Source organism: Fukomys damarensis, unplaced genomic scaffold, assembly GCF_012274545.1.
Source record: "Fukomys damarensis isolate Sample0158 unplaced genomic scaffold, DMR_v1.0_HiC HiC_scaffold_32, whole genome shotgun sequence".
Lineage (NCBI taxonomy): Eukaryota > Metazoa > Chordata > Mammalia > Rodentia > Bathyergidae > Fukomys > Fukomys damarensis.
The window spans coordinates 12,197,967-12,210,469 of record NW_022900944.1 but is presented as its reverse complement, the minus strand read 5'-3'; the positions used below and the strand labels follow the sequence as shown (position 1 = coordinate 12,210,469).

General features: G+C 42.1%; 1 long non-coding RNA gene across 1 annotated transcript in view; it reads right to left on the bottom strand.

Annotated features, from left to right (window-relative positions):
- LOC104865933 overlaps window positions 1-4,713 on the bottom strand; it is a 6,988-nt gene extending 2,275 nt beyond the window's left edge. Inside the window, exons 1-3 of the long non-coding RNA XR_781305.2 lie at window positions 4,617-4,713; window positions 1,264-1,359; window positions 65-166 (exon numbers count right to left, since the gene is read on the bottom strand). This is a non-coding gene — a long non-coding RNA (uncharacterized LOC104865933). The remainder of the gene's footprint in view (window positions 1-64; window positions 167-1,263; window positions 1,360-4,616) is intronic.
- Window positions 4,714-12,503: the final 7,790 nt, after the last annotated feature.

Sequence of the window (12,503 nt, the reverse complement as noted above, 5' to 3'; positions counted from 1 at the left end):
ATATATATATATATGCCAGTGGAGTTTTCCATGACCCAACCCTGAAGTCATTAGACAGGATTACCCAAATATGAAGGCTGCTGAAAGTTGGACTTCTCCGATTTCCTACTGCACAGAGCTTGCTCGGTTACATCCCACTGTCCAGGAAGTGCCTGCGAGAGAGTGTCTGCAAAGAAAGGCCAGAACATCCGAGAGGTGTACAGGGCAGCACACTTTCATCAGCCGATCGGCTTTCGGATGGTTTGGGATCCCAGGGCCCGATTGTATTACACATTGCTCTGAAATGCGCCTTGTTCAGTTTTCTCCACCTCCCCCTTCTCCTTTCTTTTCTTTGAGTGTTTTCAAAATGAAAGAGTTTTTTTTTTCTTCCAAATTGCACTGGGAGGCAAATTCTTGAACGGTGTAATAGAAAATGTTAGACAATATTCCTTACTGGAGCTATTGACATTTTGGATAGTTGTGACACTTTGATTTTTCTCAAAACATATGGATCAAGCCTGGCTGCATTATTGGACAGGAAGTCCTGATGAAAGGCCTTCCTTTATCTTTCTTTTTATTTTCCCCCCTCTGTTTGCTCATGGCTTTCTCTCTGAATATAATCGTGGTTTTCTTAAGCTGTCCGGGGAGTCGTTATTGCCTTACTAAATATTTCATGGTGCACAGCACACAGTATCTGCCAACTGCCTCTTATTTGTTGTCAAAAATAAAGGGTTCATCCTTCGGAGGGGGGAAAAGAGAGCAGGCTTATTCTGTTGTTTTTATTTTAAAGTTTCTCCTATGCACCAAATGCATAGGATCCCCGGAACCCTAGGAAGGGTATCTTTTATTTGCTGGGGACAAGACTGGCCACTTATTTATTTATTTGCGGCTTATTTATTTGCTGCGTGCTCTTTTCTATGATTTCCAGCACTTGTTTTCTTGCAGTTTCTCTTCCTATTTGTTCAGAAGGGAAAAGTTCAAAGTGGCTCTGTCAGCTGAGGGAAAAGCTCACTGAATACTAACCCTCCGGCGCCCGCCTGCGCTGACCTTGAGCGAGGAGCACTAAACGGTCCCATTGCAAACCGCATGTGTGTTTTGTTAGACCAGGTCGGCAGGGGTCAGGGCTCACCTGAGGCCAGCGGGGCAGCCGGACCTGCCTGAGCAGCGGGGTAATGCATTTTTAAAAGGGACATTCTCGCCTTTGAATGGGCCTAATATGGTCTCTGTTTAAAAACCTGTCAGAATCCCAAGCACACACTCCATAAAATATAAATAAGTACTTACTGTTTGCAGATGTTGCTTGTTTTTCATAATGTTTGTATTTGAAGTCTCGAATCCTCACTTCCTGTCAGGTTCCCTCATGCCCCTCTCCTCCTGTTTCTGTAGGAACAAGGGGGAAATTCAGATGGCAGTTTCTCAATGAAGACACTTTCTGTCACATCTGTCAATGTCCCTGGCACAATTATCATCTTCTCTTCTCTTCTTCTCTCTCTCTCTCTCTCTCTCTCTCTCTCTCTCTTTCACACACACACACACACACACACAAGCATCTTCTCTTCTCTTCTTCTCTCTCTCTCTCTCTCTCTCTCTCTCTCTCTCTCTCTCTCTCTCTCTCTCTCTCAACACACACACACACACAGGCAGGCAGGCACTTATCTCTTACCACAGCTTTACCTGTGGATCAACAACCATTGCTCTTGTTAGCAGCATTTGAAAGATGCTTAATTCTCAGGAAAGTGTGTTTTTCAGAGCCTGCAAAGCGATATTATAACTCAATAGGCCCATGGTCTTCATGTTTAGATTAATTGGAAGAAATCAGAGAAGGAACCATGGGACCTCTGTCATCCTTCCTGGGGAGATTTGTAGATGGGGCCTCATATATCTTTGCCACCTCCACCCTGAGAGTCCCACTGATAAATTCATGCTGCAGGTGTCTGATTGATTCCTTTGCACTCTGGCTGCATCTGGGCCACACAGCCTGACTCTGACCCATGATTCCCAGGAAGGCTTGTTCCCTGTTGTCTCCACCACACCCAGGCAGGCATCCCACAACCAAAGCTTTTCCCAAGAGAGCTTGGCGGAGACTCGTCTCTTTTGAGTCTAAATTCTCCCACTCCTGTCTCCCTTCTGGTCACACCCTTTTGCTCCATGGGGTGGGGGTGATGGGGAAATAGAGGCACACCTACTTGCAGGACAGAGGTTATTTATTCCAGAGTCTCCAGTGAGCAACACATGAAGAGGGTTGCGGAAGCTGGTGTTTGGTCCACATCCCTCTCCTGATTCACCTGAACATTTTAATAACACACTCTCTCCACTGCCCAACACATGTCCATAGAAAGAAACTCCCAAGCTCTCCCTGCAAGACCCTGTCCTTGCTGAAATCAGCAGGTTATGCTTGTATCTTTAGGTGCTTACTTTTTGCTATTTATGCACTCCACCAGTCTAAAAGGTCAGCACAGGCCTTGTTTCTCTGCCCTTTCCATTCTGTACTCCGAAAGTGGTGGTTCAGTTGGGCCCCATGAGGGCTCCCTGCATTGCCTGTGTACCTCTAGTTTCTGAGTTTTCCCTCTAGAAGCCTGACCATCAATATCCTCAAGAACTTGAAGCCTGCAGCCCTGATCCCAAAGGACTGCAAGAACCAGACTCTTTTTCATCCACTTTAGTGGGAGAAGTATGACAAATGATATTCGCTTGCAATTTGCCTTAATATCTAGTATTTTTAAACACACACACACACACACACACACACACACACACAAGCTTGGCTGGTTTTGTGGTGGTTCTGGGAGGACCCGATTCTAAGCACAGCCCAGGATAGCATTGCCTCCATGCTCTGAATCAGGTCAGTGGAGTCTGCTTCATCTTTAAAGCCCAGAAACCATAAATCAAGATGAAAATCCTGCAGCCCAAAAGCCTTACCAATTGATACAATTTGAAAATGGGCAGCTGGAGAGGCTGGGGAGAAAGCTGACATGATGACTTTTATAATAGCAGAACGTTTAAGGTTATAGAAATAAAAGGCAGAGGATGAAATCAGGCCCGTTGATCTCTGCCTGCAGGCTCTCTGCTCACTGGAAGCTCCAGCAATTATTTCTGCTCCGGCTTTCCCCTCCTTTTTTTTCCAGCAGTCTGTTTGAAATGAAGCAGAACCGGGCATGGCAGGCTTATCAGTGTCGTTAGCTGACAGGGCGCCCAGCACACCTGCTTTTACTTGCTGCTGTTTCAGCCACTAATGCCACAGAGAATGTTGCTGGGGTCCTTATAATGTGTAAAGATTCATTTATTTCACCTTTTGAACCTGCCTGAACCCCTGGGCTTGTGCTGGGGAGGGGTGGAGGGCTGGAGGAGGCTTTTTTTCTGGCACTTAGAAGTAGCTGGTAATTAGGGGTCTGGCCCTGGGGCTGTTGCTATGATAGAGGCTTAAAAGAGAGGTGTGGGCTCGGCCCAGAGAGGTTCGGAGCAGGGGCTGGGGGATGGAGCAGATGGCTGTGGACTCCCTGGCTTGGCTCCGCTGTGTCCCGTGGGCAGGCAGGGCCGTTCAGACATCCAGGTACCTCACTTCCCAAGGCACCCCCGTCACATCATCATATGGACTCAAATCCACCCACCTCTCCCTTTTACTACGAGGCTTGAAAAGGTTTTTTTTTAAGATCACTTTGCCTTTGAAGTGACTTGGCTGTGAGGACCTCATTTCACATACGGCGACGGCTGAGATTTCTTGGCAACCGTTGTGTGAATTTCGAAATTCCTACAAAGTGAGCAATCTCTCCCGTTCACATTGTTTTCCAGTAGCATGGGGGTTTTACAAATATTAAATGTAGCTACTCTTGAAGTTGATCTAATATTCAGATTGGCAGACATTTTCACATTTAATTAAGTACTATAGCCTCAATTTTAAGTTTTTTTTCATAGTTTGGAGTCAATAAATACATATTTTTAGACCTCAAACATTTTTAATAGGTCGCCGAACAGGAAAAGTGTTGTCTGACACCTGATGCCTCAGGTTCCTGATGATATCTTTTGTTCTCCCTTGCCTTATTTTGGTATGGATTTGACTCATACATTTTTTTTTCTTTTAGATGTCTAAATTTAAGACCTTCATTTCCCAGGAATACAAAAAATAACCCTTTTTGGTGGACATGAACTCTCTTTTGTGGGACTTTGATTCTGGTTCCTCCAATTTCATATCTCAAGACAGTGGTGGAGGGAATGGGGCACATTCCTCAGTCTTACCTGGGAGTCTGGGACTCCCTGTATTTCTTGATTTTTCCTCCTTTTAAAGGGGTCTAGCCTTCTGTTGTTTGTGCCCATTAGCATTTCCCCTCTGTCATCTGTGAATCAGAATTCTGATTTCCCTTAGAGAGCAAACCCTCCTCATTAACTTAGTCCATTTGTCTTCAGGAACAGGCACATGACTCAGACTTGGCTAAGTAGAGCATCTTATCACCCTGTCCACACCCACTGCTTTGGGGATTTCAATAACTGCTTGGAAAAAGAAACCTTTGTTTCTAGGTAGCAATTAATAGCTTAAAGAGCTTCCAGGAGAACCACTATATAGAGAGAAACTCTGACTAAAAATAAAGTTGATGCAGAGAAAAACAGAACTAACATATTGAGAAAGAGAAGTTTAGTCTTACTGTCATGAGGATCCCTTGATCCAGTCACACCTGAAGCCACAGTACCTCTAAAATACTGTTATATAAACTGGTAATTCCCTACTTTGCCTAAGCTAGTTTCACTCCGGTGGCTGTTACCTGCAGCCAAAGAAACCCTGACAAATACATATTCTGATGTCACTAAGAGGTAAGTCCTACTAGGGAGATTACATTTACTCCACTCTACTAGAGAACAAAGGGAAGTAGAAAGTGGGAGGGGTGAGGGCAGGAGTGAAGGGCAAAAGAACAAAGTTAGTACTAAGGAGAATAACAAACATTTTGAAAAGTTTCCTGGGCACATCTCCTAGCTCTCTGAGGTTCATCATCTCTATTTTACAGTTAAGAAAATAAAGCTCAAAGCTACCTAGCAGATAAGTACACAGCCTGATTGGAATCAGATCTATTGCATTCTCAAAGTGGGTGAAACCAATGTTTAGAATGAGAGTTTAAAGCTCATGTCTAACACTTAGGGCACAAGGACAGAGAGGGTCAAAACTAATGTTACTTCCTGTCCTCTTACATGAGATGTTTTGGAAGGTTTTATATTCATTATCTACTTTGTTCTTTCTCCAACCTGTTTGGAGTCGCAACCATTCAAACGTCCATTCTTTCACGTTCTGAAACACTTTATACTGGTTAGTCTCTTATTAACTGTGAACCAGTGGACAGTTCAGAGATCTGACTGCATGGAGTATAGATCTGAGAGGAGTCCATGGAGCATAGTGGGTGGAAGTAGGTATAAAAGAAAGAAAATTTGGCTTATGCTGTGAGATTTGGGCCCATAAAATAGAAAGAGGTCTGTGTGTCATGAAGAAGAGGGAAGGGTCTGGAGTAAGCAGGTTTGGGATTATTTTTCCAGTTTTATGTTTCTGTGAGACTACGTTTTCTGTTGTACATAGCCCTGCCTTTCCTCTCCTCAGCCTCCCCTATGAACTTCTGCCAGCTTTCCACCAACATCAGAGCAAAAGCCTTTGCAGCCTATCTCAGAAGATACTCTGTTTAACCCATCCACTGTTTCTGCGTCCTTTATTGACAAACTCCCAAAGAAATCATGTTTTCCATCTCAGGAGCCGGGCAGGTGTATGTACAGGCACCCCAAATGAGGCAGGTCCCCAAAAGAAGGCCACAAGAGGAGCCACACCTTTGCTGCTTCTAAGTCACCGCAGCTCATTCTGGAAACAGGTAAGGCGTCTGTCTTACCTCTGTGCCCCTCCAGTCTTCTCCACCACCAACTTTCCAACTCCAATGCTACTGTCTTTCTCGTTTCTTGCTTTCCGTTGTTTTCTGCTTCTGTTGCTGCTGCAGAAGGCATCACATGAAGACTTCCCGCTCCTCCACCTTGTACATAGGCTCTTCTGTCGTTGGAGTCCATTTATCCCTCTAACACTAGCTCATTCCCTTATCTCACATACAGTGCATCAGTTACAGAGCATGTTGGATATATGATCACAGTGCTTACAGAGAACATGGAGAGCCAGTTCTTCTGGTTTGAAATCACTTTTTCTTTTGGCTTCTTCCTGGAATTCAGGTCTCAGTTCCTGGCCTAAGGAACCAGGAGAGCAGTGGACGGTCCTCCTTTCCCACCTTGAACCCTGTCTTACTGCTATAGGTTTGCAGTCTAGTTTTCCCTTTCGGTAGACAAACTCTTTCCCGGAAGTCCAAGAGACCAGAGTGGGTCCTCCTCTCAGATCTGCAGGCTCAAGTTGGCTTTTCTAACCAAAGGTGTCATTCCTGTACATATTGATGCCTCTTGGTGACAGTATTTCTGGATTTGTAGTACAATTTATTTTTAGAAGTGGAAAATGCCTAATGGAACTGTTCATCACTGAATTCTATTGGAATTCCTTGGTGGGACTTCATTCTCGTAGACTGCTCAGGTCAAAGTTCCTAGACTTGAATTCTGATGATACCCTGGGATGGAGTCGTCTTAGCCTGCAGTGAGTATAGATTTTTAGAGTCTGGGCATGTATCTGGCTGCATTGAGAATTAATATGTGTCAGACCTTGTTATTGTGAAATAGCTGTGGCAGGGTAATGACCATCATTCATTTTATTTTATTACTTTTAAAATTTGATTTCATTTGGCTTTGGCAAAGGTGAGAAGACTGACTTTTATTTCCTGTTTATGTTTGATAGCGAAAAGCCCCTGAGGGGAAAATGATGCTAGCTGGAATTATGTAAATTAAAGAGGAAATTTGCCAACATACCTTGGCAAACTCAGAGATAAAAATCCAGAGGTTTAACTGGTCATTGTGGCACTTGCTCTTACAGTTAGTGAAGGAGGTCTGGAGATGTGTTGCCTGTAGTGAGTGGCCTTTTTTATTTGCATGTGCAATGGTGGTCAAGCTGTAGTAGAAAAGCTAAGATTGGCTTAGCAGACAGATAATTTAGACTCAAAAGCCATCTAACTGAATGATGAAGTCACTAGTCAACCTAAAAATTAGCTCTAGATCTGTTAGAGTGCCAGAAATTATAAGCTGGAGCACTGAGAGAGGCCTTGTGGGGGGAGCACCCCAAGGGCAAACGCTTAATCTCAGTGGAGAGACTAGGGAGCAGACATGTGAGGCTGGGACAGGAAGCAGCAATGGTTCGATGGGAAGCCATGTCATTCCAAATCTCCTCCCTGACCTTGTTGGTGTGCGACTAATGTACAGATAGATTATTTTATCTCTTCTTATAGAACCTATAGTTTTATACAGAAGCAAAAAATAAGGAGAAAAACACTTTTAATCTCACTTATTCAAAAAAATAAACCAAAAACAGCTCTTTCATGGCTTCCTTTCTAAATCCTCTGTCATGCACACATACATGTTTACCCATGTTACAAAACTAAAAATTGCACAAGGCATTTGTTTGTTTGTTTTGGTACTGAGGATTGGACTCAGGACATTGTACTTATGAGGCAGATGGTGGAACCACTGAGCTAAATCCCCAGCCCTGCACAAGGCATTTGTTACCTCCCCTTTATATTTCAAATATTGTCCGCATTGATGAGATGATACTCTACATAGAAGACCCAAAAAACTCAACCAAAAGACTTCTCGACTTAAATGACACTTCTAGCAGAGTAGCTGCATACAAGGTCAACACCCCAAAATCAAGAGCCTTCTTGTACACAAATAACAGACTCACTGAGAGAGAAATTAGGGAAACAATTTCTTTCACAATAGCGCCCCAAAAAATGAAGTATCTGGGAGTCAATCTAACAAAAGAAGCAAAAGACCTCTACACTGAAAACTACAGCACTCTGAAAAAAGAGATTGAAGAGGATATAAGAAAATGGAAAGATATCCCAGGAAGAATCAACATAGTGAAAATGGCCATACTACCAAAACTGCTATACAGATTCAATGCAATGCCTATTGAAATCCCAACACTATACTTCACAGAACTAGAAAAAAGAATCCAAAAATTCATTTGGAACCATAAGAGACCTAGAATAGCAAAAGCCATCCTAGGCAACAGACACATGGCAGCAGGTATAACAATTCCCAATTTGAAACTATACTACAAAGCCACTGTGATAAAAACAGCATGGTACTGGCAAAGAAACTGAGGATCAGTGGAACAGACTGGAAAACACAAAAACAACTCCAGCTGCACTCAACTACCTCATCTTTGTCAAAGGAGCTGACCATCCCCACTGGAGGAAAGATAGCCTCTTTAATAAATGGTGTTGGAAAAACTGAATCTCAACCTGCAAAAGACTAAAACTAGACCCTTATCTGTCACCATGCACTAAATTAAAATCCAAGTGGATTAAAAATCTAAATATTAAAACAGAAACACTAAACTTGCTGGAAGATAAGTTAGGCAGAGCTCTGGAAGACAATGGCATAGGAAAAGACTTTATGAACAAATCCTCAGTAGCACGGGAACTAGAGAAAGAATCAACAACTGGGATCTCACTTTATTAAAAATCTTCTGCACTCCAAAAGAAACCATCAACAGAACTAAGAGACAACCTACAATGTGGGAAAAACTTTTTACCAGCTGCTCCTCAGACAAAGGACTATTATCCAAAATATATAAAGAACTCAAAACAACCAGCCCCCTCAAATATAAAGACCCGATTCAAAAATGGGCATCTGAAATGAACAGACACTTCTCAGACAAAGGAGTAAAAGCAGCAAGGAAATATATGAAAAAGTGCTCCACATCACTGGTCATTCGAGAGATGCAGATAAAAACACTGAGATTTCACCTCACCCCACAAAGAATGGCTACTATCAAGAAATCACACAATAACAAATGTTGGTGCGGTTGTGGGGAGAAAGGAACCCTTCTCCATTGTTGGTGAGAGTGCAGACTGGTGCAACCACTATGGAAGTCAATATGGAGATACCTCAAAGAACTAGGATTAGGGGTTCCATTTGACCCAGCCATCCCTCTGCTGGGTATCTTTCCAAAAGAATTAAAAGAATCATATCACAGTGATATATGCGCACCCATGTTTATAGTGGTACAGTTTGTAATAGCTAAAACTTGGAAACAGCCCATTTGCCCATCAGTTGGAAACTGGATAAAGAAGATGTGGTTTTTCTATAAAATGGAATACTACTAAGCCATAAAGAATGAGAAAGTAGATTCATTCGTAGGTAAATGGGTACATTTTGAGGATATACTCCTAAGTGAAATAAATGTCACATATATGCAAATACCGAATAGTTTCTCTGATGTCTATAGAATGTTCCATCTTCTATGTTTACTTTATTTATCAGATCCTCTATTATTGTGTGTGCAGATTGTCCCCAAATTTTACAATTACAGAATGGCTATGATAAATATTTATAGCTAATTTTTCACCCAAGTTCAAGATTAGAGTATTTCCTACAGGAAATCTCTGAAAATCATATTTTAGATGAATAAGCATCCTGTTTGGATATTTGTTGAGGTTTTTGGATGTGTAGATCCGTATCGTTCCTAAGATTTGGAAAGGTTTTGGTCATTATTTCAATTCATCTCCCTGATGTCTTCTTTCTTTCCTTTCTTTCTAGGACTCCTATAATGCGTATATCAGTCTGCTTGATAGTGTCCCTTAGATGCTTAAGGCTCTGTCCACTTTTCCATTCTTTTTTTCTTCTCAGAGTTGATAATTTTAAATTATTTCAAGTTTGTTGATTCCTCTGCTTGCTTAAAACTGCTGTTGTACTCCTCTAGAAAATTTCTCATTTCAGTTATATTTTCACATGCAGATTTTTTTTTGCTTCTTTTTTGTAATTTATATCTCTTTGTTGATTCTCAATTTCTTTCACATATTGTTCCCCCAATTTCCCCTAGCTCTTTGTATTTTTATCTCTGAGCATATTGAAGACAGTTGTTTTAAAGTCTTATTTTAGTAAGCATGGTGTCTGTGCTTCTTCAGGGACAGTGTCTGAAGACTAATTTTGTTCCTTTCAACATGCCATGTTTTCCTATTTCTTTGTATATCTTATGGTAGTTTATTGAAAAGTGGGCCTTTGAAAAACAAGTCTTCTGGTTTTGTAGACTGGTAGACAAGACTTTCACTACTTCTGGGTATGTGTCTTAGCTACATCTCTCCTCATATATGACTGCTTTTAAATATCTTAAACTTCCTGCAAGTCTTGCCTCTGTTTCTTCTTGGTGCCTTGGCTGGGTTTTTTTTTTTTTTTCTCTAATCAGCAATCACAGTCTTAGGTGACAGCAGATCTGTAGTTCACCTGTGTTTCTGTGAGCCATACCCACTTCTTCCTGAAGCTTTTTCTAGACTGAGATCTAGTGCTTACTTTGGCATCACATATACTAAAATTAGACTGAGTTCTATCTGGGTTGCACCACTTTGGCTTAACTCAGCTCCAAATGAGAAGACACAGGAAGCTCTGAGACAGGCTTGACCACTGCCAACTAGGTCCACCTGACTTCCTCTGGTTCAAGAAAGGGAACTGGGGATGAGAGGTCACTTCCCTTGGACCATATTCATGTCCTACTTGAGAAGAGATAAGGCAAGGATGAGTGAAAACATCATAAAATATCTTCACGTTTCAACATGGATTATTCTTGATTAGAAATTTGCTTGGTTTCTGTAGAGTTTTGGCTCATTTTCAGAGCTCATATGAAGTTATTTTCCCCAGTCTTGTCCTCTATGATACTGCCTGTGGACAGAGGCACATTGAAATCCCCAGAAAGTTCTACAATAAACATTCAATTCTCTTAAAGACAGTGTTTTCCAGACTTGATTGACCACAGAATATATTTTTTTCTGCAAAGGAACAATATCTAGAACTCATATTCCTAAACAAAGTGAGGAAACACTGCTTTGAGCTTTTTGAGACATGTAGCCAGACTAAAAGTTTCATGTTATTTTCTTGAATAGTCCAGCAAAACCACAGGGAACCTGGGGTCTAAAATCCCCTGCATGCTTTGTTCCTTGTATCTGTTTCTAGAAGCCACAAACTGCCAGCCTCCAGGAGAACAAGAGGTTTTAGGCAAGGCAGTCTTAGACAGTACCTCCCCTATTCCACTGACTACTTGTAGATATTGAGAATTTGTCCCAAAGATCAGATCTGTGTTTTCAGTCTTATTGGAAAAGACTGCACTTTTTCATCATTGCCTTTTGCTTTTTGACACTAGAAAAGGGCCTTTCAGTCAAGTTGTTGTTTTATTGAAGCATTAGCTTGCTTCATGTCTAATTGCACTGGTCAGTTTATGTCCCCTGCGAGGCCCACCATATCTAACATCTGCCACCAAGGTCTACTGGACTTTTATACTTTGGATTGTCAGTGGACTTCATGGCATAGTGTAGGAATTTTACTTTCTGAACTTTGATGACAACCAATCATATTTTCTTTATCTGTTTGATGTATCTTTTTCTTGACTTCTTAATAAAGGGACCAGAATTCTCAAAGACAAGCTACTTAGCCAGGAAAACAGGAGTTACTCTATGTCTTCATAGTGTAATGTCAAGATTGCAGCCTTGCCCAGCCATTGGATGGAGGCAAGGAAGGTGAGGGGAGTTCCCTGAAGTCCTCATACTGAAGCGCTACATGAGTGATTCTCAGAGCACTTGTTGGGAAGGGCCGGCCCATCCCAAAATCACCTGAAAAGCTCCTTCATCTCATTCAGTCTGCAGCATCAAAGTGAGCCATACCTGAAGTCCCCTGGAAAGCTGCAATAAACCTCCCATCTCCCTGGCATTTGTCTATACCTGCCTCCAGAGATAAATGCCTGCTTCTCTCCGCCTTCCTACTAGCACAGCTGTGCTTCTCTTAGGCAAACGCTAACCTAGAGCCACATGGGGAAGGGGCTTCTGGGAGTTGTAGTCCCTGGCTTGCCTGTGCTACAGAGGGATCTGTGGGAGGAGACTGTGGTAAGGCTGGCATAAGGACAGTTAGCAAGAGAAGAGCTAGAACCACCCTGTACAGTAATTGGCACTAAGTATGTGAGAGAGATGAGCTGGTGAGAATCATGCATTGCTTGTAGGTAGAGTTGCCCATTAGAACGCTTGCTCCCAACCTCACTCTCTTAACTGCTAGGCTGGTTTATGACTGATCTGATATTATTACTAGCTCTGTTATTATTCAGTTAACAGTTTTCATCCAAGTGGTTTCTCTTTTATTTAGAAAAATTATTTCAGAGGTTTGTGTCAATACTGTACATAGAAAAGTAATACCATTTGTACTGCATGAAAGACATATGTCTAAAAATATGAAAACTGCCCTGGGAATGTAGCAAGGTAGCTTCATGGCATGGGGTATGCCTGGCATGCACCCAGCACCACTGTGTAGACAGACAGATGCGGATTAGAAAAATTGTAGACAAAATAAAAAGCAAGCCATGCTGTAATTTCTAGCTGAATACTGCCAGCTTTCCCGTCATATCTCTGAAGGCCCCCAACTTGCCATGAGCAAGT